A 22,754-nucleotide genomic window follows, 5' to 3' on the forward strand; every position below is an offset into this window, starting at 1 on the left:
TATATTTAAACAAAGTTTTTCACAATTCCTGACATTTAATCCTAGTAAAAATTCCCTGTCTTAGGTCAGTTAGGATCACCACTTTATTTTAAGAATGTGAAATGTCAGAATAATAGTAGAGAGGATGATTTATTTCATCTTTTATTTCTTTCATCACATTCCCAGTGGGTCAGAAGTTTACATACACTCAATTAGTATTTGGTAGCATTGCCTTTAAATTGTTTAACTTGGGTCAAGTGTTTCGGGTAGCCTTCCACAAGCTTCCCACAATAAGTTGGGTGAATTTTGGCCCATTCCTCCTGACAGAGCTGGTGTAACTGAGTCAGGTTGGTAGGCCTCCTTGCTCGCACACGCTTTTTCAGTTCTGCCCACATATTTTCTATAGGATTGAGGTCAGGGCTTTGTGATGGTCACTCCAATACCTTGACTTTGTTGTCCTTAAGCCATTTTGCCACAACTTTGGAAGTATGCTTGGGGTCATTGTCCATTTGGAAGACCCATTTGCAACCAAGCTTTAACTTCCTGACTGATGTCTTGAGATGTTGTTTCAATATATCCACATAATTTTCCATCCTCATGAAGCCATCTATTTTGTGAAGTGCACCAGTCCCTCCTGCAGCAAAGCACCCCCCCAACATGATGCTGCCACCCCGAGCTTCACGGTTGGGATGGTGTTCTTCGGCTTGCAAGCCTCCCCCTTTTTCCTCCAAACATAACGATGGTCATTATGGCCAAACAGTTATATTTTTGTTTCATCAGACCAGAAGACATTTCTCCAGAAAGTACGATCTTGGTCCCCATGTGCAGTTGCAAACCGTAGTCTGGCTTTTTTATGGTGGTTTTGAAGCAGTGGCTTCTTCCTTGCTGAGCGGCCTTTCAGGTTATGTCGATATAGGACTTGTTTTACTGTGGATATAGATACTTTTGTACCTGTTTCCTCCAGCATCTTCACAAGGTCCTTTGCTGTTGTTCTGGGATTGATTTGCACTTTTCTCACCAAAGTATGTTCATCTCTAGGAGACAGAACACGTCTCCTTTCTGAGCGGTATGACGGCTGCGTGGTCCCATGGTGTTTATACTTGCGTACTATTGTTTGTACAGATGAATGTGGTACCTTCAGGCATTTGGAAATTGCTCCCTAGGATGAACCAGATTTGTGGAGGTCTACAATTTTTGGGGGCTGATTTTTGGCTGATTCCTTCTGATTTTCCCATGATGTCAAGCAAAGAGGCACTGAGTTTGAAGGTAGGCCTTGAAATACATCCACAGGTACACCTACAATTGACTCAAATTATGTCAATTAGCCTATCAGAAGCTTCTAAAGCCATGACATCATTTTCTGGAATGTTCCAAGCTGTTTAAAGGCACAGTCAATTTAGTGTATGTGTAACGGTCGTCTTGTGGTAAATGAGCGGACCAAGGCGCAGCGGGTGATGAATACATAATGAATATTTATTAACAGAACGACGAAACACGAAAACTCTTTAACAAAACTACAAAACAAATAAACGACGTAGACTGACCTAAAACATGAGAACTTACAAATACACGAGAACGCACGAACAGGTACAGACTACAAACAAACGCTACAGTCCCGTGTGGTACGAACATACATACAGACACGGAAGACAATCACCCACAAACAAACAGTGTGAAACAGCCTACCTATATATGATTCTCAATCAGAGGAAATGAATAACACCTGTCCCTGATTGAGAACCATATAAGGCTAACAGACAATGAACCTAAACATAGAAACACATAACATAGAATGCCCACCCCAACTCACGCCCTGACCAACTAAACACATACAAAAACAAGAGAAAACAGGTCAGGAACGTGACAGTATGTAAACTTCTGACACTGGAATTGTGATTCTGTGAATTATAAGTGAAAAAATCTGTCTGTAAACAAGTGTTGGATAAATGACTTGTGTCTTGCAGAAAGTAGATGTCCTAACCGACTTGCCAAAACTATACTTTGTTAACAAGAAATGTGTGTAGTAATTGAAAAACAAGTTTTAAACTTGCCAGTGAAAGTGCAGGGCGCCAAATTCAAAATAACAGAAATCTCATAATTAAAATTCCTCAGACATACAAGTATTTTACACCATTTTAAAGATAAACTTGTTGTTAATCCCACCACAGTGTCCGATTTCAAAAAGACTTTACGACGAAAGGACACCAAACGATTATGTTAGGTCTGCACCTAGTCACAGAAAAACCCAGCCATTTTTCCAGCCAAAGAGAGGAGTCACAAAAAGCAGAAATAGAGATAAAAATGTATCACTAACCTTTGATGATCTTCATCAGATGACACTCATAACACTTCATGTTACACAATACATGTATATTTTGTTCGATAAAGTTCATATTTATATCCAAAAATCTTAGTTTACATTGACGCATTATGTTCAGTAATGTTTTGCCTCCAAACATCAGGTGATTTTGCAGAGAGCCACATCAATTTACAAAAATACTCATAATAAACATTGATAAAAGATACAAGTATTAAACATGGAACTTTAGATAAACTTCTCCTTAATGCAACCGCTGTGTCAGATTTCAAAAAACTTTACGGAAAAAGCACACCATGCTATAATCTGAGTACAGCGCACAGAGCCCAAATAAGCCATAAAGATATCCGCCATGTTTTGGAGTCAACAGAAGTCAGAAATAGCATTATAAATATTCACTTACCTTTGATGATCTTCATCAGAATGCACTCCCAGGAATCCCAGTTCCACAATAAATGTTTGTTTTGTTCGATATAGTCCATCATTTATGTCCAAATACCTTAATTTTGTTCGCACGTTCAGTCCAGTAATCCAAATTCATGACGCGCAGGTCAGACAAAAAGTCAAACAATTCCATTACAGTTCGTAGAAACCTGTCAAACGATGTATAGAATCAATCTTTGGGATGTTTTTAACATAAATCTTCAATAATGTTTCAACCGGAGAATTCCTTTGTCTTCAGAAATGCAATGGAAATCACGTCGCTCTCACGTGAGCGCGCATGTTCAGCTCATGCCAGACACCTGACTCAAAGAGCTCTCCTTCCCTCATTCTTCACAGTAGAAGCATCAAACAAGGTTCTAAAGACTGTTAACATCTAGTGGAAGCCTTAGGAAGTGCAATATGACCAATATCCCACTGTATATTGGATAGGCAAACCTACAAACCCCAGATTTCCCACTTCCTGGTTGGATTTCTTCTCAGGTTTTTGCCTGCCATATGAGTTCTGTTATACTCACAGACATCATTCAAACAGTTTTAGAAACTTCCGAGTGTTTTCTATCCAAATCTACTAATAATATGCATATCTTAGCATCTGAGCCTGAGTAGCAGGCAGTTTACACTGGGCACCTTTTCATCCAAGCTACTCAATACTGGCACCCAGCCATAAAAAGTTAATGACTCCAACCTAAGTGTATGTAAACTTCCGACTTCAACTGTAGCTAAAGAATCCCCGCAGGCACGCGGGAGACCGGGGTTCAATTCCCTGACGGGGAGGAAGGAGTAGGCTGTCCTTGAACATAAGAATTTGTTCTTAGCTGACTTGCCTAGTTAAATAAAGGTTACACTAAGAGCATAACATTTCTGCACCCTAATTTTCAAATTTTTGTCTAACCAATACCCACATGGAGATTAAGTGATTAAGTGAAAATAAAAATCTCATTGATTTATCAAGACCAGTCCCCAATTAGCACAGGTAGTCCATTCTTTCTTCCGTCTATTTTCCGTAAACAAGCGCTGTAACATGGAAATATGGCCGTGTCTGAAGCCTAACCCTATAAAGGTGTGTATCAATTTAACTTGCTGAAATGAAAGACAAGGTCCTTCTGCTTCCAAAACCGTACCGCAAGCGATGCATGTCAATATTCAGACCGAGCGTCGCGGAACTTAACAAAACTCCCCCCTACAGAAGACGCCTTCGTTCAATGACTCTTATGTGTAATTTAATGGAACTGAGAGTCGTGATCAAGGGGTAGTCCTTGAGTAAAGACATTTTGTCACCTCACCATCCATTGAACATTAGTTTTAGGACATTAGCTAGCTAGCTATTGGTTTTCATCCAAGAGTTACATAATAAACTGAAGACATGTAAAAAAAAAAAAATATGAAAACGGAATTGCTTTATTTCTCTCAGCTAACTAATTTCATGAAATTCATTGTGAAAGTGTAGCAAAACATTTAGACCAAATGAATTGAATCTATCAGACCTCAGGATAAGACCCAGATGCAGACAGTTTGAAATAACAAATGTTTATTTACAAAACAGGGTGCAGGCAAACGACAGGTCAAGGGCAGGCAGAGGTCAGTAATCCAGGGCAGAGTCCGTAAGATGCAGAACGGCAGGCAGGCTCAGGGTCAGGGCAGGCAGGGGTCAGTAACGCAGGGACAATGCAGGTGAAACAGATCAGGGTGTGACAGAATCGTTAAGTAATGTCTATCATGCATGGTTCTCAGAGAGTAGACTTACTTCTGAGACTTTCACCAGAAGGCAAGGACTCAGCCCAGCAAAATGGGAACATTCCCAGAACATTACCTAAGATTGCCATTAAGTTCTAGTTAGGGTTGTTATCTAACATTAGGATGATAACATCCCAAAAACGTTCAAGTAATATAACACAATGTTTATATATATTTCCACCCTATGACATTGGAATAATACTGTGAAGTTGTGAAAATTATGATAATGCCCTTTTAGTGTATAATATATTTCAGCTTGTTTTGGTGGGATGTAGTTTTGGCCTGCCTGGTGACATCACCAGAAGGTAAATCAGTTAATAAACCACTAAGAAAGATAGTTCCAAACTGCCAACAACAGCTAGTTTTCAGTTTCCCCCTCTCCACTCAGACCACTCTCAGACAGTCCTAGCAAAATTCTTGCTTGAGAAATTGTTTTTTGCTAAGAAGCTGTATTCGTTTTTTTTTGACCATTTGAATTGAAAACAATCACAGTAAGGTATTTAATTTTTACACAGAAATGATTTGATATTGAGATACAAACTGCTGCATTGGGCCTTTAAAGCCAGGGTCCAACAGGAGGCTGCTTCCTCTACAGAACTTAATCAAACTAATGACACTACAATGTGAGAAAAAAGGGTTATTCAGCTGTCCCCATAGGAGAACCTTTTTGGTTCAGGTATTACCCCTTTGGGTTCCTTGTAAAACCCTCCGTAGAAAAGGTTCTACATGGAACCCAAAAGGTTTCTACCTGCAACCAAAAAGGGTTCCTTAAAGGGTTCTCCTATGGGGACAGCTGAAGAACCCTTTAAATTTCAAGATAGCACCTTTTTAACACTCAGTTTAAAACCTTCATTTGGCTCTGATTACAACTGAGGGACCCGTGAGCGGCTGGGAGGGGAGTTAGCTCACTTAGTGGTTGGTTCAGAGTGAACAAGGGGAGAAACAAAGTTAGCCAGTTGTTTTCTCTTTAGAAGTTGCTCTAGCTCATAAAAACACCTACTCCTACATGCATCTATATCTGTCTCTCCTCCTCCGTCACCATTAGTATCACCAAGACAACCCTGTGCACCATGTTAGTCTGAAAGTCCATATCATTCTCCACTTCAGAATCACCACGGTTTAACCAAGGCTTTAGAAGGGGATGATAGTGAACTTGCAGATGTTCAAGGCTTTAGGAGTTCCTAGTTCAAACACAAGTAAAATAATAGGCCCACTTTTCCAAAAACCTACACTGTTAGACGCCACACTTTCACAAAAAAACGGAAGCTATAGGTAAGTTCAGTTTCACTGTCTGTCACAAAATCCAACTGAATAAAACTGATACAATTAAATACACTAGTGTATATAATTCAACAACAAAAACTTTTATCGCAGTAATTTCAAAGCAGTGGTAGGACGATTGCTGGTTTTGTCACTGGAGGCCAAGCATAGCACAATTGGTTTTGATGTTTTAAACAGCTCTGATGAGGATTTCTAAATATTCCATGTTGTCACATTGCCTAGCAACAATCCATGGCAACAATCTTGTTTTTGTTTTTGTTTCATGTTCAACATTGTCAAGTGTTGTCAGCAAGTATTCATGGTAATGGAACATGTTGAACTATGGCTGACCACATGTTGAGCAATCTAGTTCCGATTTGTTTTGGAAGGTTTTTGTGTGTAAAATGATACATAGAGGAGAAACAAACAATGTTTTCACAAATAATAATTATATTCATGAATGAACACATAACAGACAGGTGTTCTAATAATACAATGCAACACATGAGTGAATCAATTAATTACATAAAAATATATTATATTATTCAAGGTGTTCACAGAACCTTAAATACACCAGTTCACCATGCAGAGGATGAAGTTCACAGTCTCTGTCTCTCCCCAGATGGGAAAACAGCATTTGAAAATAAAGGAATTCATTACTGTAAAACTAGAAAAAGTTAATTAGCTAGGTGAGCCTTGGGGCTCTTGCAAAATGCCTCCCCAAGCAAGATCAGAAAGCAAGAAGTACCCCCAGCTACAACAGACCTGCTTACTGATACAGAAAATTTGATTGCTTTTCATATTCCACCGCATTTTGAACATTTCCTTTTTTAGCTCCAGGACACAGAGACACCCAGAACACATTAGGATCGCTGCATCGTGGGAATAGGGTGGGGAAAGGGGGCAGGGCGTGGGGGCGGAATTAGTTCAATGTATTTTAATCAACAGCATTGAAAAATAATGCGCCATAAGTCAACTTAATGAAGAAATTAAACACTTGTTAAAGTATGCAAGTTGATAATAGAATACTGGAGGTGTGTTTGTCCAACGTGTTCAATTTATATGTAAATCCAATAACTTCATGGAATGACCTCCTCCAGGTGCAACATGATATGACAATGTTCCTACCTAAAAGCATTTTAAGTGCATAATACAGTATCTTTCACGCAGGATGGCATCACTGTACATGCTTCTGTAACCTATGAGAATAGGCTGCCGTGTTTGTGTGCATGCGTTTCTCTGTCCAAGATTTGTCTCCACATGCCACATGACACATAAAGATGTCCTGATCTCTCATTGCATGTGTCCATGTGAATGCCACCAGTAATGATCAAGCTATCCTGTTCACCCAGCTGTACGGGTGAGTGTAAGATAGATTGGCGTTCCCACATCACGCAACCACTGTCTGTGTAGCCTACTGTCTGTCTGGGTAGTGGAACGACCAAGTCTGTCACTTTGTCTCTCTTTATTAGAGTCACAGTAGAGGATGATAAGACAACAAACATGCTGTAAACGTGAACCCCCTCGGGAGTATGACCTTTGACCACATATACGTACGGCCGAAATACGGCAGGCTTACTAGCTCCCAACGACTTATTGTAACAACACAGACATAGAGCAATATGATTTGCTGTACATGTATTGTAATGAACAGATTCCGTCAAAGACAACAGCGTCTCTTATGAGTTTGTTCATGAGAGGAGTGAGGCTGTATTCCTCACCACAGCAGTCTATGGGAGCTTCCTTGGGATACTGGTGTAATCCAGTCACACTAATGGTGAGGAGCAGAGGACACCTGTGTCTGCCTCCTTGATGATAATGAACATGATGAAGATGGATAACATAATCATTTTACATTACATTTAAGTCATTTAGCAGACGCTCTTATCCAGAGCGACTTACAAATTGGTGCATTCACCTTATGATATCCAGTGGAACAACCACTTTACAATAGTGCATCTAACTCTTTTAAGGGGGGGGAGGGGGGGTTAGAAGGATTACTTTATCCTATCCTAGGTATTCCTTAAAGAGGTGGGGTTTCAGGTGTCTCCGGAAGGTGGTGATTGACTCCGCTGACCTGGCGTCGTGAGGGAGTTTGTTCCACCATTGGGGTGCCAGAGCAGCGAACAGTTTTGACTGGGCTGAGCGGGAACTGTACTTCCTCAGAGGTAGGGAGGCGAGCAGGCCAGAGGTGGATGAACGCAGTGCCCTTGTTTGGGTGTAGGGCCTGATCAGAGCCTGAAGGTACGGAGGTGCCGTTCCCCTCACAGCTCCGTAGGCAAGCACCATGGTCTTGTAGCGGATGCGAGCTTCAACTGGAAGCCAGTGGAGAGAGTGGAGGAGCGGGGTGACGTGAGAGAACTTGGGAAAGTTGAACACCAGACGGGCTGCGGCGTTCTGGATGAGTTGTAGGGGTTTAATGGCACAGGCAGGGAGCCCAGCCAACAGCGAGTTGCAGTAATCCAGACGGGAGATGACAAGTGCCTGGATTAGGACCTGCGCCGCTTCCTGCGTTCCTACATTCCTGCGTAATCACTCTGCTCTCTGGTCAGGAATCATTACAGAATCAGCTGAAGACACTGCCCACTGGGCACAGACGTCAGGTCAACGTCTGGTTTTGATTTACATTTGGTTGAGTTGTCAACTAACGTGACTTCAAAGTGACATTTTCACCCTGTCATTAGACGCACATTGATTCAACCAGTTTTTGCCCAGTGAGTTGGAACCTCTGAGACTGCTGGAGATACTGGCAGTACCTAACCTCTGAACTACTGGTGTGTGTTGTTATCTTAGCAGGCATTGTGCAGTTGTACACAGCAGTGAGTCAAGCAGCAATGAGTCAAGCTACAGATGTAAGATCTTAATTTTTTTTACCTGTATTGTCAGAGCAACATAATCTTGCAGCAACAGGATTTGAACATTTAGTCCATAACGTTGCTTGATTTGTGGTTAGGCTACTAGCTGGTAAATATGAGGCTAGATGGAAGGTGGAATACTGTAAACATAACCGTGTTTGTGTGCAGGTTTTTTCAGTTAATTGATGTAAATCACAAAGCTCATCTGCATTTCCAAGACTCAGGAAAACTTTCAGCAACGAAAGAGTGATCAAATTAAGATCCTACATATGTAACGTGAGTCAGCTACACAAAGACGCCCTGAACAGAGCAGCATGGCATATTTTCACATATGGTTTTGCTGCTCTACAATGCCTATGCTCACAGTAATATCTCTAAATTATGTGGTCAGGGTCAAAACAGCACACTGCAGTAATATTTTTCATAGCTCATAAAGTTAAAGAGACACCGGTGCGCTATCCTCCAACGCTGACACAATCAAGTTTTGTGGATTTGCCTCAATCTACTGCATGTACCCAAACTATAATCTCGGAAACCCAGAACTAAAATCATGATAATTGATGCTTGATTAGGTTCTGGGGAATGATGTATGTCGAAACATAATAATGAGACTACCGACAGCCTGGCCTCAGAGCCATACAAAACATCTCTGATGTACACTACCGGTCAAAAGTTTTACAACACCTACTCATTCAAGGGTTTTTCTTCATTTTTACTATTTTCTACATTGTAGAATAATAGTGAAGACATCAAAACTATGAAATAACACATATAGAATCATGTAGTAACCAATAAAGTGTTAAACAAATTAAACAAATGATAGCCCCACCAAGCCCAAACCAGATGTGATGGCGTATTGCTGCCGAACGCTGTGGTGCCATGCTGGTTAAGCACCATAACACCTCCTCCTCCATGCTTTACAGTGGGAAATACACATGCAGAGATCATCCGTTCACCCACACTACATCTCACAAAGACACAGCGGTTGGAACCAAAAATCTCCCATTTGGACTCAAGAGCAAAGAACACATTTCCACAAATCTAATGTCCATTGCTCGTCTTTCTCGTGTTTCTTGGCCCAAGAAAGTTTTGAAGAATCTCAAATCTCAAATATCTTTTGATTTGTTTAACAGTTTTTTGGTTACTACATGATTCCATATGTGTTATTATGTTGAAAATAGTCAAAATAAAGAAAAACCCTTGAATAAGTAGGTGTTCTAAAATGATTAAGCATGTTAAGTTTGGTATTGGTATCTAAAAAATAAGGAAACTATTAACAATTAATGTTTTTGACCATGTAAAGCTAATGCTTAAAATAATCATAAAAAATCTTATTCTCGTGGACTAAAAGTCCGATTTTTTACTCCAAATTTGGTCTTTGAATTCATCATAATAGTCCCTAAAGAGTTTGAGAAAATAACATTGATGCGTTCAAGGATGGCCACACAATATCAGCAGATGCATATTAGCACATACATTAATATGCTAAAATATGCCAAAACAATCTTCTTCTCATTAACCATAGGACCAAATGACACCAAATTGCAATTTAGGCATATGGTACCAGTCTTAACTTGGTTTTTTAAGAAAAGCTAAGATGGCTTAGTTTTGACTAATCATAAATCTGATTTTACATGTCCATTTAAACCATTGTAAATCCACTCCACCAGAGGCCTATCAACTTCAAACTTATCATTGCCATCATGGACGTTCCTAAAATGAATCACACTGAATTCTTTGCATATGTAACGCTAATGCTCAAAATAATCTGCAATCATCTTCTCCTCATGAACCATACATCAGATTCACTCCAGATGTTATATTTAGACTCATTACATCTTTCATGGGTTTGAGAAGAAAGTGTTGTTGCATTAAAATATGGTCGCATTTTACCTATAGATGCACGTTAGCACATATGCTAATGCTTTAAAAAATCTTCTTCTCACGAACCATGAATTTGTATCATTTGATTTACAAAACATGCCTACCACTTTGAAGATGCAAAATATTTTTTCTTGTGAAACAAACAAGAAATATGACAAAAACACAGAAAACTTGAGGGTGCATAACTATTCACCCTCCCAAAGTCAATACTTTGTAGAGCCACCTTTTGCAGCAATTACAGTTGCAAGTCTCTTGGGGTATGTCTCTATAAGCTTGGCACATCTAGCCACTGGGATTTTTGCCCATTCCTCAAGGCAAAACTGCTCCAGCTCCTTCAAGTTGGATGGGTTCTGCTGGTGTACAGCAATCTTTAAGTCATACCACAGATTCTCAATAGGGTTGAGGTCCGGGTTTTGACTAGGCCATTCCAAGACATTTAAATGTTTCCCCTTAAACCACTCGAGTGTTGCTTTAGCAGTATGCTTAGGGTCATTGTCCTGCTGGAAGGTGAACCTCTGTCCCAGTCTCAAATCTCTGGAAGACTGAAACAGGTTTCCCTCAAGAATTTCCCTGTATTTAGCTCCATCCATCATTCCTTCAATTCTGACCAGTTTCCTATTCCCTGACGATTAAAAACATCCCCTCAGCATGATGCTGCCACCACCATGTTTCACTGTGACAGCGTTTTCCTTGATAGCCAAAAAGCTCAATTTTACTGTCATCTGATCAGAGTACCCCTTCTTCCATATGTTTGGGAAGTCTCCCACATGCCTTTTGGCAAACACCGAACATGTTTGCTTATTTTTTTCTTTAAGCAATGGCTTTTTTTCTGGCCACTCTTCCGTAAAGACCAGCTCTGTGGAGTGTACAGCTTAAAGTGGTCCTATGGACAGATACTCCAATCTAAGCTGTGGAGCTTTGCAGCTCCTTCAGGGTTATCTTTGGTCTCTTTGTTGCCTCTCTGATTAATGCCCTTCTTGCCTGGAGTTCTGAGTTTTGGTGGGCGGCCCTCTCTTGGCAGGTTTGTTGTGGTGCCAAATTCTTTCTATTTTTTAATAATGGATTTAATGGTGCTCCATGGGATGTTCAAAGTTTCTGATATTTTTTTATAACCCAATCCTGATCTGTACTTCTCCACAACTTTGTCCCTGACCTGTTTGGAGAGCTTCTTGGTCTTTGTGGTGCCACTCTGGGGCCAATCAGAACATACTGATATACTGAGATCATGTGACAGATCATGTGATACTTAGATTGCACACAGGTGGACTTTATTTAACTAATTATGTGACTTCTGAAGGTAATTGGTTGCATCAGATCTTATTTAGGGGCTTCATAGCAAAGAGGTATGAATACATATGCACGCATTACTTTTCCGTTTAGAATTTTTTTAATTTTTTGGGAAAAAGTAATATTTTTTATTTCACTTCACCAATTTGGTCTATTTTGTGTATGTACATTACATTAAATCCAAATAAAAATCTATTTAAATGACAGATTGTAATGCAACAAAATAGGAAAAACACCAAGGGGGATGAATACTTTTGCAAGGCACTGTAGACTAATGAATTAGCCTCTAATAAACTTGAGAATGATTAGTTGCTGCATTCAAAGTCAACCACAATACACCAATTGATGGCACCATATCACACCAGGGCTATGAGAACTGAACCGATGAACCTGGGGCCATGAAATGTTGTATGTGAAGCTTATGTATATGTCCTTATATGAATATAACGTCTCTGCAACCTTAGATGGCTGCACCAGACCAGTTAGTGGCACTATAGATGTCATTGGCACCAGCTGGCACTAACGCAAATTTAACATTAAGACATGTCATTTAATAATGGTAAAAATGTTTTATTGCCTTTAAATTTGATATGAACACAACCAGTCAAACAAATCACTTAAAAATGTAGGCTATCTGTGCATGTTCATCCACTCAAAAATAGTGGTGCACTTGCACCATTTGATGAATGGAAAGAGACCTCTGTTACAAAACACCAAGAAGTGTAATGACATTCGGCAATTGTCATTAATGAATGAATATGTCTTGCTGACAAATTACTTTTTTAGTAGAAAGAAATGGGACACCTGAAAAGGGGCTGAGATACAGGATTGTCCCGTAATAACAAGTGAAGCCACATGTAAAAAAAAATGTGATCCATGAAACAGAGGTGGGGGGGTGTTTGGAATAAGCTTTTTTGTATTTACCATTGTAGCAGTAGAAATGTCATTTTAAACAAGTAGGAGAGTGGTTAAATTAGCATTATTTAGAGCGGCCAGTGGCGATGCATGCCAGCAAAGCCAATACACAACACTAAACAATACATGAATTGCACTATAACGGTGACAAACGGTGCCCACAAACTGTTAATTGCCTACATAAAGCTGTCCCAACAGCAGTCCCAACATCTTACCACTGCTACACATGGCTATCAGCAAAGCCATGTTTGGCAGCAAAACAGTTCCTTCAGCCTCATTTACTGCCTTTTAAAAAAACATAGCTGATATGGCTGACTTGCTTAAACAAATGTGGTTTCTAATGACAATTGAGATGTACAAACTATGGGATAATGAGACAAGCGGATAAGAGGCAATCTGTAATTTTGATAAAGACAATAATGAGCGAGCTAGGACGGACATAGTCAATATAACTATTTGTTGTGTCACGTTCTTTCAAGATCGAACCCAGAAGCAGACCAGGACAAGGAGCGTAGGAAGAAGGTGAGTATTTATTTACAATTAAATGTGAAAGGGTAGATATATCCAGATGGCGTAGCGGGCAGCGGTGGTGAATTGATGAGAGGAAATAGGTGAATCCAATGGAGTAGCGGAATCCTCCGTCAACCAGGCGGGAATGGGGTGAATGATCCGGGTGAGTAACTGAAGGCAAAACAAACGGAGGTAAGTTCAAGGCAAGCAATACGTAAACAAAAACAACAAAACAAATACTATCCAACTTGAGTCTGGTACTATGGCACAACATACTGTTCATGGCTAACGATCCGGCAGGGAATGGAAGTCAGGTCAGAGCTTTTGAAGGGGAGAGATGATGATCAGGACAGGTGTGCAGAATACTGATGGGACACAGGTGCGGGTGAACATCAATCTCCCAACAAGCTAATTCGCCCGGCAACCAGACAGGGTGCGTTCCAGGACACCTGAAACACACTCCAGGACAGACACACAGGCAAACCCAGACTCAGGAAGCGGGATTCGTGACATGTTGAGCACTTTTGAAATGTACAGCAACAGATGAAAGCTCTTACAATATTCAATGATTATGTTTCTCTAAAACAGGTTATAGGCTACATGTGCACCACCAAGTCAGAACAGTAGGCACAATTAAGACGGGTAAATAGACCAAATTATTAGGGTGAGGCACATGGGCTACTAACATCTTACTACACAACATACATTTAGTATTAATTTCTTAGTTAGAGTATACATATCTCCCTGGCATTTTGCATCATTTATGCAGCAGCATACAATACATTTTTGGACTCACCTTGTTGTGCTGTGCTCACTTGAACAGGAAGGTGCTGTGGTGGTCCTTCGTGGGCAAAATTTGTCATCCAAGTCTGGCATTCCCTGGATTTATGGTGCTTTCAAAACAACTGGAAACTATGAAAAAAATAAGGTTGAATCATGATGACGTTATTGATCTTCAGGTCGTAGCTCTAGAAAGAGGCCGGATTTACAATTAAAATCAAATAAAATGTTATTTGTCACATGAGTGGCGGCACTGGTTAGTCGAGGTAATTGAGGTAACAGGTACATTTAGGAAGAGTTATTAAAGTGAATATGTATAGATAATAACAGAGAGTAGCAGCAGTGTAGAAGGTGGGGGCAATGCAAATAGTCTAGGTAGCCATTTGATTAGATGTTCAGGAGTCTTATGGCTTGGGGGTAGATGCTGTTTAGATGCCTCTTGGACCTAGACTTGGCGCTCCGGTACTGCTTGAAGTGCAGTAGCAGAGAGAACAGTCTATGACTAGGGTGGCTGGAGTCTCTGACAATTTTTAGGGCCTTCCTCTGACACCGCCTGGTACAGATGTCCTGGATGGCAGGAAGCTTGGCCCCGGTGATGTACTGAGCCATACGCACTACCCTCTGTAGTGCCTTGTGGTCGGAGGCCGAGCAGATGCCATACCAGGCAGTGATGCAACCAGTCAGGATGCTCTCGATGGTGCAGCTGTAGAACCTTTTGAGGATCTGAGGACCCATGACAAATCTTTTCAGTCTCCTGTGGGGGAATTGGTTTTGTCGTGCCCTCTTCACGACTGTCTCGGTGTACTTGGACTGTGTTAGTTTGTTGGTGATGTGGACGCCAAGGAACTTGAAGCTCTCAACCTGCTCCACTACAGCCCCGTCGATGAGAATGGGGGCATGCTCAGTCCTTCTTGTCCTGTAGTCCACAATGATCGAATTTGTCTTGATCACGTTGAGGGAGAGGTTGTTGTCCTTGCACCACACGGTCAGGTCTCTGACCTCCTCCCTATAGGCTGTCTCCTCGTTGCCGGTGATCAGGCTGTTGTGAAATCTGAAAACGTAATGATGGTGTTGGAGTCGTGCCTGGCCGTGCAGTCATGAGTGAACAGGAAGCACAGGAGGGGACTGAGCACGCACCCCTGAGGGGCCCCCGTGTTGAGGATCAGCGTGGCGGATGTGTTGTTACCTACCCTTACCACCTGGGGGGGAGCCCGTCAGAAAGTCCAGGATCCATTTGCAGAGGGAGGTGTTTAGCCCCAGGGTTTTTAGCTTAGTGATGAGCTTTGAGGGCACTATGGTGTTGAACGCTGAGCTGTAGTCAATGAATAGCATTCTCACATAGGTGTTCCTTTTGTCCAGGTGTGAAAGGGCAGTGTGGAGTGCAATAGGGATTGCATCATATGTGGTTCTGTTGGGGCGGTATTCAAATTGGAGTGGGTCTAGAGTTTGAAAATGTCAGTGAAGACACTTGCCAGTTGGTCAGCGCATGCTCAGAGTATACATCCTGGTAATCCGTCTGGCCCTGCGGCCTTGTGAATGTTGACCTGTTTAAAGGTCTTACTCACATCGGCTGCAGAAAGCGTGATCACACAGTCGACCGGAACAGCTGATGCATGTGTCAGTGTTACTTGCCTCGAAGCGAGCATAGAAGTTATTTAGCTCGTCTGGTAGGCTCGTGTCACTGGGCAGCTCGCGGCTGGGCTTCCCTTTGTAGTCTGTAATAGTTTACGTGCCCTGACACATCCGACGAGTGTCGGAGCCGGTGTAGTATGATTCGATCTTAGTCCTGTATTGATGCTTTGCCTGTTTGATGGTTCGTCGGAGAGTATAGATTTCTTATAAGGTTCCGGGTTAGAGTCCCGCTCCTTGAAAGCGGCAGCTCTACCCTTTAGCTCAGTGCGGATGTTGCTTGTAATCCATGGCTTCTGGTTGGGATATGTACGTACAGTCACTGTGGGGGCGACGTCATCGATGCACTTGTTGATGAAGGCAGTGATGTGGTGTATTTCTCAATGCCATCGGAGGAATCCCGAACATATTCCAGTCTGTGCTAGCTTAGCATCTGCTTCATCTGACCACTTTTTTATTGATCTAGTCACTGGTGCTTCCTGCTTTAATTTTTGCTTGTAAGCAGGAATCAGGAGGATAGAATTATGGTCAGATTTGCCAAATGGAGGGTGAGGGAGAGCTTTGTACGCGTCTCTGTGTGTGGAGTAAAGGTGGTCTAGAGTTTTTTTCCCCTCAGATGAAAACTCTCTAGGTAGATAGTGTGGTCTACAGTTTATCATGAGATACTATACCTCAGGCGAGCAAAACCTTGAGACCATGTTTGTATACGGCTTTATTAACTCAATGATATATATATTTTTACACTGATATGTGAATTAATGCCAAAATAACTTCCAAAACAGGCAAAAACATTATATATATTTTTTTTTTTTAATTGCTAAAAATGTGGTGCTCAAAACATACCCTGAATGACGGGTTTGACTTTGTTGCATTTAGGGGGACTCATGTCTCATTCAAGGGGTCTGAGACCACCCTGGGCCCCCTGTAATTCACACTCTGCCTGCATCCCACACAGCTCCGCTGGACAGATGGGACATGGAGGAAGAGAGAGAGAGAAAAGCTTATGTCTCTATCAAACCTTATGAGACCAGAACTGTATAAAAAGATATCGTAGTCATCAATCTACTGCTAAAGTTAGAAAGTGATGAGAAGCAGGATCAGGGTGAAATACTGAGATCCTGGTAGCTAATTACTGGCTTAAGAAGATCACACAGCTTCCGGTTAATCAGGTGAGGTGCCTGTCCTCAGCAGTACATCCCAAACTGTATTATGGGAATGTTCTTTCCAAAATAAGAAGGCTCCACTAATATAGTATGGCCAGATAATATGTCCTCTCTGACACTTTAGAAACACCAAGCTAAGTCAATTGCAAATGGGGTTTCATTCATTCTATGGCCATGAAAACATGCTGTCATACTGTCAAGACATTTAAGAAATGTTAACATCCAATCTCACCAAGTCAATTACTGGTAACTACAGTATGACCTTGGACGCAGATTGTCATTAAAAGTTTGTCCGTTTCCGGAAGCATGCATTGAAACGCTTGGCTTTCTCATTGCTTTCTCATTGCTTTCTTTTGCAAAATAACTATGAATTAACAGACTTATTTTCAAGTCATTGTCAACATACAGTGCCTTCAGAAAGTATTCACACCCCTTGACTTTTTCCACATTTTGGAAAAAAAGTATTAAAAACATAACACTAATATATCTTGATTAGATAAGTATTCAACCTCCTGAGTCAATACATGTTAGAATCACCTTTGGCAGTGATTACAGCTGTTGGTCTTTTTGGGTCTCTAAGAGCTTCCACACCTGGATTGTGCAATATTTGGCCATTATACTTTTCAACATTATTCAAGATCTGTCAAATTGATTTTTTATCACTGCATTTTCAGATCTTGATATAGATTTTTAAGCAGATTTAAGTAAAAACTGTAACTCGGACACTCAGGAACATTCACTGTCTTCTTGGTAATCAACTCCAGTGTAGATTTGGCCTTGTGTTTTAGGTTATTGTCCTGCTGAAAGGTGAATTCATCTCCCAGTGTCTGGTGTAAAGCAGATTGAACCAGGTTTTCATCTAGGATTTTGTCAGTGCTTAGCTCCATTCTATTTATTTTTTGTCCTGAAAATCTCCCCAGTCCTTAACCATTTTGAGTATACCCATAACATGATGAAGCCACCACTATGCTTGAAAATATGGAGAATGGTACTCAGTAATGTATTGTATTTGCCCGAAACATAATACTGGTCATATCTCTGGTCTGTCTTGGAACATATGGGAATTGGCTCCAATTTCATTAATATGATTAAAATGCTATATGCCGTCCCTCAGCCATAGTTATAACCGGCAATATCTGCTCTGCTTCGTTCAGAGTCACTAGAAGCAGCAGACAAGGCGATCCAATTTTTCTTTTATTATCCATGGACCCCTGGCCCAGGCAATTCGCCAATCGAATGAAATAACACAAATTTCCCTCAAATCTACTGATCCCATCTCATATTTTACTATATCTAGACAATGTACTGTATCTCACCTGTTTCCAAAGGCATTGAAGATCATATATAAATTCACCTTAATCTCAAGTTATAAAACGAATATCACCAAATCTCTCAAGACCCCGATGGAGGACTCCATTTCTACTTAAGAAATCTCAAATCGTTTCCTATTTTAAATATTTGGAAATCTTTTTCCTTCATGAGATAAAACCATTGCCAGAAACTTTAACAAAATGCTCAAATCAATTCAAAAGTATGTGGACACCCCTTCAATGTAGTGGATTCTGCTATTTCAGCCACACCCGTTGCTGACAGGTGTATAAAATATAGCACATGGCCATACAACCTCCATAGACAAACATTGGCAGTAGAATGGCCTTACTGAGGAGCTCAGTGACTTTCAACATGGCACCGTCATAGGATGCCACCTTTCCAACAGGTCAGTTCGTCAAATTTCTGCCTTGCTAGAGCTGCCCCGGTCAACTGTAAGTGCTGGTATTGTGAAGTGGAAATATCTAGGAGCAACACCGGCTCAGGCGCAAAGTGGTAGGCCACACAACCTAACAGAACGGGACCGCCGAGTGCTAAAAATCGTGTGTCCTCAGTTGCAACATTCACTACCGAGTTCCAAACAGCCTCTGGAAGCAACGTCGGCACAATAACTGTTCATCTGGAGCTTCATGAAATGGGTTTCCATGGCCGAGCAGCCGCACACAAGCCTAATATCACGATGTGCAATGCCAAGCGTCGGCTGGAGTATTGTAAAGCTCACCGCCATTGGACTCTGGAGCAGTGGAAAAGCGTTCCCTGGAGTGATGAATCACACTTCACCATCTGGCAGTCCGACGGACAAATCTGGGTTTGGCGGCTGGCAGGAGAACGCTACCTGCCCGAATGCATAGTGCCACCTGTAAAGTTTGGTGGAGGAGGAATAATGGTCTGGAGCTGTTTTTCATGGTTCAGACTAGGCCTCTTAGTTCCAGTGAAGGGAAATTTTAATGCTACAGCATAAAATGACATTCCAGACGATTCTGTGCTTCCAACTTTGTACCAACAGTTTGGGGAAGGCCCTTTCCAGATACTTTATTTACATAAGTATTCAGACCTTTTGTTGTGAGACTCGAAATTGAGCTCAGGTGCATCCTGTTTCCATTGATCATCCTTGAGATGTTTCTACAACTTGATTGGAGTCCACCTGTGGTAAATTCAATTGATTGGACATTTGGAAAGGCTCACACCTGTCTATATAAGGTCCCACAGTTGACAGGGCATGTCAGAGCAAAAACCAAGTAATGAGGTCGAAGGAATTGTCTGTGGAGTTCCATGACAGGATTTTGTTGTGGCACAGATCTGGGGAAGGGAACCAAAGCATTTCTGCAGCATTGAACGTCCCAAGAACACAGTGGCCTCCATCATTCTTAAATGGTAGAAGTTTGGAACCACCAAGTTGAGCAATCGGAGGAGAAGGGCCTTGGTCAGGGAGGTGACCAAGAACCTGATGGTCACTCTGACAGAGCTCTAGAGCCTCTGTGGATGTGAGAGAACCTTCCAGAAGGACAACCATCTCTGCAGCACTCCACCAATCAGGCCTTTATGGTAGAGTGGCCTGATGTGCCTTTTACTCCTCAGTAAAAGGCACATGACAGCCCGCTTGGAGTTTGCCAAAAGGCACCTAAAGGACTCTCAGACCATGAGAAACAAGATTCTCTGGTTGGATGAAACCAAGATTGAACTATTTGGCCTGAATGCCAAGCGTCACATCTGGAGGAAACCTGGCACCATCCCTACGGTGAAGCATGGTGGTGGCAGCATCATGCTGTGGGGATGTTTTTTAGAGGCAGGGACTGGGAGACTAGTCAGGATCGAGGGAAAGATGAACGGAGCAAAGTACAGAGGGATCCTTGATGAAAACCTGCTCCAGAGCACTCAGGAACTCAGACTGGGGCCTAAGTTCACCTTCCAACAGAACAACAACCCTAAGCACACAGCCAAGACCATGCAGGAGTGGCTTCGGGACAAGTCTCTGAATGTCTTTGAGTGGCCAAGCCAGATCCCGGACTTGAACCCAATCGAACATCTCTGGAGAGACCTGACAATAGCTGTGCAGTGACGCTCCCCGTCCAACCTGGCATAGCTTGTGAGGATCTGCAGGGAAGGATGGGAGAATCTCCCCCCAAAAAAGTGTGCCAAACTTGTAACGTCATACCCAAGAAGACTCAAGGCTGTAATCGCTCCCAAAGGTGCTTCAACAAAGTACTGAGTAAAGGGTCTGAATACTTATGTAAAAGTAATATTCCAGTTTTTTATTTTTGGTACATTTTGTAAAATTTCTAAAAACCTGTTTTTGCTTTGTCATTACGGGGTATTGTGTGTAGATTGATGAGAGGAAAAAAACGATGTAATCACTTTTAGAATAAGGCTGTAATGTAACAAAATGTGGAAAAAGTCAAGGGTCTGAATACTTTCCAAATCCATGTATGAATAATCTTTTTGCTTTCAAAAATGTTTTTGTAGTTATACACGCTCCATGTTCAACATGTTCAACCAGTTATCAAGTCAAAAAATAATAATATCCTAGTTCTGACTAGCACGTGAACACGGCATAAGTTTCTAAGTGACAAAGTGAGGGCTTTGCATAGACGCTTTGCGGCGATTTTAAAAGAACGTTATTAAAACCAGTTCCCATGCTTTTAAAATAACGGTTATTTTCCCGGAAGAGTATAGATCACTCGGTTTGGGTTCTGCTCCTCAAATAATTGAGTTATTTTCCGGTTTTCGGTTCTGTTCCCTGAACCGGTTCAAACCCTTGATTTAAATATTGTACCTATAACCCCCCCCCCCCCCCCCCCCAACAAAAAAAAGTACAAAATAAAGTACATTTCATCACACAAAAAAAGGTTTGCTTCACCACAGTCAAATGCCATGTCTAAAAAAATAAAAAAATAAAAACAGGCCTTGTGTCATTCTCAGGTGGCCTCGTGGAATTCCTCCACTCTAGTGAGGGGTAGTATGACTACAAAGGTGCCATTAAAGGGGTGATGTGATGGGTGTCCTTTAGGTAGTGTCCCAGTACAAGGAGGAGGAGGAGGGCTATTAATTACCATCTGCCTCAGAGAGAGGCCAGCGTCATCACTTTAATGAAGACGTATTTGTAGATAAGAGAGCCTGACCAGGAGGTGCTAGGCAGGGGGCTAATGACACAGAGGGTCCACTACCTGGTCCTGGCCTCCCACTGAGGCCAATGGGCACACCCATTAACACTCGGGGTGGGTTGCACCAACATGGATTAACTCTTAAACTGGGTTAAATCAAGGTGTGGCTATAAATATTGTTTCACCAAAATGTAAACCTAGTTTTAAATCAATCCTAGTTAAATTCCTCTAAACTCAGTTTCATTGTTTTACTTTAAACCAAGATCAAATGTAATCTTGTTGCTCCATTGTTTTAAAATCAGTTTTAAATTTAGTTTAGGGATTAAATCTAACTGGTTGAGGTTTTTTGTTAATCTAATGTCACTGTATGTGCAGTTTCTTTCTGTGTTATTAACCATTTTAACTCTTGTGGTTTGTCATGTTTGTAAAACTAAACTAGCCAGCTAACTAATTTGACAAAAAAGTTCAGAATTTAGCCCGAAGTCAAAACTCTTGTTTCCACAGAAATATAATTAGAACATATTTCTATGGTGAATCCATTATGACACGTGTCTCTAATCATAATTTTGTGATTTAACCTTGAAATGGTGCAACACATCTCTAGATTTACAAAGTCTAGGTTAGGTTTAATATAACATGTATTTGAAGCATGTTGGTGCAACCCACCCTCAATATTAAAGGTAGACTCAGCGAAATGACGTTGCCACGGACAGCATTGCAGAAATTGAGATGAGCAAGATGCAAAACTTTGCTCTCACACAGTCGCACACAGTATCTGTGCATGTGCACGGGTTCGCTTCACGCTGTTCACATCATGTTAGCCAGAAGTTGAGCCTTCAACGCTCTTAGTTGTTGCGAAAATTTACCCATTATGCTGTTTACTTTCTGCATCTATGTCATATCACAAAGTCTACCTTCAACTCCACACACCCTCACCACCTAGGTCAGAAATCAGGACTAGTGAAATATTACTGTGCATAGTGACCCCTGCGTGAGCTTACACTTTTCAGTGAACCTCAGCTACACACTTATCAAATGCATCTTTTGAAGGCCTGTCACATTTAATGTGACGCTCTGTCTGATTCAAGAGGTTGAATATACATTTGAAACGGTCTGTGTCAGAAAATGAAGACAAAAACATGTAAGACCATATGTAACGGTGATGTCACTTTTTTTTTAAGTGGTTACGCCTCCTGTCTGAAGTGATGCTGCAGTTGAATTGTAGAGTGTAATTTCAGAGCTCATGCTCAACAGCTCTCCACCCATGAACTACTTGGAATGTTGTGACTCATCTCCTATGAGTGCTCATATTTACTCACGGCATCAAGAGGAGTCAGAAAGGGACTACTGCAAACTGTGTTCAACTCAAGTTCAATCCAATCCAATCTAAAAACCTGTAGGCCTACCTCATTCAGAATCCTATTGATACTTTTTTCCTGGGATGTTCACAAACTCATCTGACACAGGCCTTGCTTATTTCCTCAACTACCTCTCAAAACTCACAATAGCTCTGGGAAATTGCAGCTCCAGCTCTTTTATGTTCATACATCAACAGATCGCCACGGTG

The sequence above is a fragment of the Salvelinus namaycush genome, chromosome 31 (genome assembly GCF_016432855.1).
Source record: "Salvelinus namaycush isolate Seneca chromosome 31, SaNama_1.0, whole genome shotgun sequence".
Taxonomy (NCBI): Eukaryota; Metazoa; Chordata; class Actinopteri; order Salmoniformes; family Salmonidae; genus Salvelinus; species Salvelinus namaycush.